The sequence below is a fragment of the Bison bison genome, unplaced genomic scaffold (assembly GCF_000754665.1).
Source record: "Bison bison bison isolate TAMUID 2011002044 unplaced genomic scaffold, Bison_UMD1.0 scf7180017864198, whole genome shotgun sequence".
Lineage (NCBI taxonomy): Eukaryota > Metazoa > Chordata > Mammalia > Artiodactyla > Bovidae > Bison > Bison bison.
In genome coordinates this window covers 7,001,865-7,006,986 of record NW_011494770.1, presented here as the reverse complement: position 1 = coordinate 7,006,986, position 5,122 = coordinate 7,001,865, and positions in this window count along the sequence as shown.

Here is a 5,122-nt window from a genome sequence, read left to right as displayed (position 1 = left end):
CAGTCCATTCTGAAGGAGATCAGCCCTGGGATTTCTTTGGAAGGAATACGCTAAAGCTGAAACTCCAGTACTTTGGCCACCTCATGCGAAGAGTTGACTCATTGGAAAAGACTCTGATGCTGGGAGGGATTAGGGGCAGGAGGAGAAGGGGACGACAGAGGATGAGATGGCTGGATGGCATCACTGACTCGATGGATATGAGTCTGAGTGAACTCCGGGAGTTGGTGATGGACAGGGAGGCCTGGTGTGCTGCGATTCATGGGGTGGCAAAGAGTCGGACACGACTGAGTGACTGATCTGATCTGATCTGATCTGAACATTATCAATAACAGGTCGTCACTATTTCCTTTCATTTCTCCCTTCGCTTACTTAGTTTCTGTTTGTCTTCACTAGCTCCATGAGGGCAGGGGCTGTGTCTGACTGGTTCACTTTGGTGTCCCAGCCCTTTGCACAGTGACAAGCACATGTCACGTGCTTGAAGGGGGTTGAATGTATAAAGTTTAATAGTAGGCTTCTTAGAAATACCTCTGTCTTGTAGATAAGTTCATATTGCCTTGCTATAACCAAGGGCTAGTTTAAATATATCATCTAATTTCAATTTTAGAATTTGGTAATGAATATATGTTCCAAAATAAAAATAAATCTCTAATGAAGAAAAAAATCACCGTCAATTCTTGTGAAGGGCAATTAACCTGAAACATTGGTCCTCACAACATGTGGATTCTCCTTTTAGCACTAAATCCCAAGAAAGGGTCGATAGTAAATACTGTATCTTTCAAAATAATGCATGTTTCCCTTCAGTATTCCTACTGTCTCTGGGGATCAGTCACCTCTAAACTTTTCTGCTTGGGTTTTGAGATTATTCAGTAATGAATCTTAGCAGAGTGTTTTTCTTCTTCTTTTGCACTTTATGTGAATACCACCATCTTCTGTTGCCCTCTAATCTCTTACTTTCAGGCATCTGTCACCCACTCAATAGCTCCTTCAATTATCTTTTTTTTTTTTTTTTCCTTAACAAGCATTCTTTCTCTCTCCACCAAGGACTAAAAAGCAACCCAAGACATCCCTAAACCCAGGGGAATTTTTTAAGCCAACAGGGGTCATTTGGTTACAAGGAACAAAAATCCCTTCAAACTGGCCCAAATAAAAAGGGGAATGAGGCATTGTAAAGATAGTCCAAGGACTCTGGCTGACATCTCCAGGCAAAAAATAAACAGTAGGGAAATATCTATTGGGAAACTGAAAGTCAAGAGTAAAACTCCCTTTCTGTCTCTCTCTGGAGCTCTCTGGGCTCTTATCTCTGCTTTCTCTGCCAGTCTTCTGCATTTTCTCCTCTGATTTTTCTGGCTCACTTACTTTCTACTTTTCCTGAATTTTTTATTTCAGATGGGATTGGTTTGTTAGATTGCTGACTATGGCTCCAATTCTATAAGACCATTCAGTTGCTGGATCCAAGATCTAAAACTTTAGTCTCAGCACCTCTTAATTTGAATTCTTAAGATAAAGAATATGCATGTAAACTACTATAGACACGTTCTAAGAGGTTCTGATTAAATTCCCCAAGTCAGTTGTATGCCTCTTGTCCCCATCAGCTGTGGTAGACTGGGGATGGGTAAACAGGCTGGCTGATGGCTGGGGCAGATTCTTTGAGATGTAGGCTCTGAGTGAGACAGGAATCCCAAATCTGTTTGCTACAAATGTAATCTAATGAAATCAGGGTTGGGGTGTCTGCATATGGACCACCTTGTTTTATTTAGAAACACCAGTGGTCAGCAATGTGTGTTTGGGAAAAAGTCATGCCGACAAGATATACTGTATTTGTACTGGGTAGAAGGGTATAGATACCAACATCAAGAAAACATGTAGTCATATAACCAAATGATCTAGTTTATGGAATGAAGAATTGTATTGAGAAAATCAGCGCCACTGGTATGCCAATGTTATTGGGCATATTGAGGAAAATGCTAATCACATAGATTCAGCTTATTAATTTTATTCATCCACCTGCATTTCACAGAGACCATGCATATGGACTATCATATTTCACCTTCAAAGCAACCCTAACCAGGAGTTATTATCATCCTCACTTTTGATATAAGGCAACTGAAACTCAGAGAAGGGAAGTAAATCACCAGAAGTTATATGGCAGGTAAGTGGCAGAAAGCTGAGTATAGAATGTTTCTATTTAATTAAGCGGAAATGGGCTCCAACCTTGAACAAAGGAGAGTCCCTAGGATAAAAGAAACTAAGGATGGCTATAACCCTAAGAAAAAAAAGAAATCCTTATGGTAAGCACAAGAAGACATGTTTTTTTCGATCAGAATTTTTGTTTTATACTCATTTAAAGATCTCTTTTAGACTTATTAGTATATTTTTATTCTCTATCACCATTGAAGATTCAAAAAAGGAAACTATAAGCAAAATAAATTAGTTAAAATAGTCTAAAAATCTTTTTTGTATTCACAATCCAATTCATTCTGAATTATTTGTTCAGTCATTAAAATCTAATGAATTTCCACCCATTATGTATCGGTTTTTGTCATATAATAAACCACCCCAAAACCCAATGGCTTAATACTGTATTTGTTATGGCTCATGAGTCTGCGAGTCAGCTGGGCAGTTCTGAGGATCTGGACAGAGGTCTGCTGTTCTCCCTCAACTTACTCATGTGTCTGTGGTTGGGTGGCAGTTTGTCTGAGGGCTGACTGGTCAAGGATGGCCCCACTAATATGTCTGATGGCAGGCTGGCTACTGGCCAAGGTGGTGAAGGTGACAGAGCCGTGTGTCTCTTATCATCCAGTAGCCAGCTTGTACTTGCTTTCATGGTGACTGGGGAGGGAACAGAAGCTCACACGCTTCTTGGACTTGGGTTATAACTTGCTAGTGTCACATTCAGTTCATTTCAATCGCTCAGTCATGTCCGACTCTTTGTGACCCCGTGGACTGTGCTGCACACCAAGCTTCCCTGTCCATCACCAACTCCCAGAGCTTACTCAAACTCATGTCCATTGAGTCAGTGATGCCATCCTACCATCTCAACCTCTGTCATTCCCTTCTTTTCCCGCCTTCAATCTTTCCCAGCATCAGGGTCTTTTCAAACGAGTCAGTTCTTTGCATTAGGTGGACAAAGTATTGGAGTTTCAGCTTCAGCATCTGTCCTTCCAAAGAATATTCAGGGCTGATTTCCATTAGGATGGGCTAGTTGGATCTCCTTGCTGTCCGTGTTCTATTGGCTAATGGCAAGCACAGAGCACCTTAGGTTCAAGGGATGGGGGAATAAAGGCTACCTCTTGATGGGAAAAGTTACAGACACATTGCATAGATCAAGGGTACAGAGAAGGGTGAGATTAACCATTTTTATAGTTAATCTACCATATTAAAGTTTTCCTAAAAACTTTATTCAGAGTCTATTCCTTCTGAAAAACTATATTCAGAGTCCAGCCCTCCGAATTATTTCCCACTGTGAATTGCCAGCATTTAATGATGTACCACCCAATTGTGCCCTCTGGGTCTAAGAATATTTCTTAGAAGAGCTTTCCTCTATCATCACTGTGATTTTCTTCCAAGCCACTGATACCCATTCTGAAAATTTCAGTGCTTATCCTTTCTTGATTTTGTCAGAAGGGAGAATAAAGAAAATACAAACAAAAGCTAATCATACCAACAAAATACCAATAAAAGTTAATCAATCTTTCTTTTACCTGTTCCTAGAAATTTGGAGGTTTTTTTAATACTAGTTTCGTTGACATGTGTAAGGGAATGAATGGTGGACTTAAAGACATCTGAAAACTGTAAGTGTTATTATAATTGGAAAAGTCTTTGCAGATGCAATTAAATTAAGATTGTTGAAATGGAAAGGTTATCCTTGATTATTTGTCTGGGCCCTAAATGCCATTCAGTTCAGTTCAGTCACTCAGTCGTGTCTGACTCTTTTCGACCCCGTGAATCGCAGCACATCAGGCCTCCCTGTCCATCGCCAACTCCCGGAGTCCAGTCAAACTCACGTCCATCGAGTCAGTGATGCCATCCAGCCATCTCATCCTCTGTCGTCCCCTTCTCCTCCTGCCCCCAATCCCTCCCAGCATCAGGGTCTTTTCCAATGAGTCAACTCTTCGCATGAGGTGGCCAAAGGATTGGCGTTTCAGCTTCAGCATCAGTCCTTCCAATGAACACCCAGGACTGATCTCCTTTAGGATGGACTGGTTGGATCTCCCTGCAGTCCCATTACAAGTATCCTTATAAAAGAAAATGAGAGAGAGGTTCGACACACAGAGGAGGAAAAGGTGATGCAAAGACAGAGGCAGAGATGAGAGTGATGAAACTACCTGAGGTTGGAAGAGGTTAGTGAGAGATTTGCCCTTAGAACCTTCAGAGGAAGTGGGACCATACCTATACCTTGATTTTGACCTGGTAAATCTGATGTTGAACTTCTGGCTGTCAACCAAGACAGGGTAATTTCTGTTGTGCTAAGACACCAAGTTTGTGGTAATTTGTTGCAGCAGCCACAGGAAACTAATTGAGCATGTGATAGACAACTGGATCTCAGTAACAAAATGTAACAGGTCATCTACTTGTGATTTACTTCCTTTCCTAAGTTTTATAAAGCATTTGGATGTAGTTTTGCAAAAAGGTACAGAATTACAGATATTCTGCCAATGAAAAATGCTTTTGTTCCTACACATTATTTCTCTATTTCCATGCTTTTGTAGGGGCTTCCCAGGTGGCGCTACTGGTAAAGAACCTTCCTGCCAATGCAGGAGATATAAGAAATGCAGGTTCACAAACAAAAGAGGAAGAGATAGGGAATCTACCTGATAAAGAATTCCGAATAATGATAGTGAAATTGATCCAAAATCTTGAAACTAAAATGGAATCACAGATAAATAGCCTGGAGACAAGGATTGAGAAGATGCAAGAAAGGTTTAACAAGGACCTAGAAGAAATCAAAAAGAGTCAATATATAATGAATAATGCAATAAATGAAATTAAAAACACTCTGGAGGCAACAAATAGTAGAATAACAGAGGCAGAAGATAGGATTAGTGAATTAGAAGATAGAATGTTAGAAATAAATGAATCAGAGAGGATAAAAGAAAAACGAATTAAAAGAAATGAGGACAAT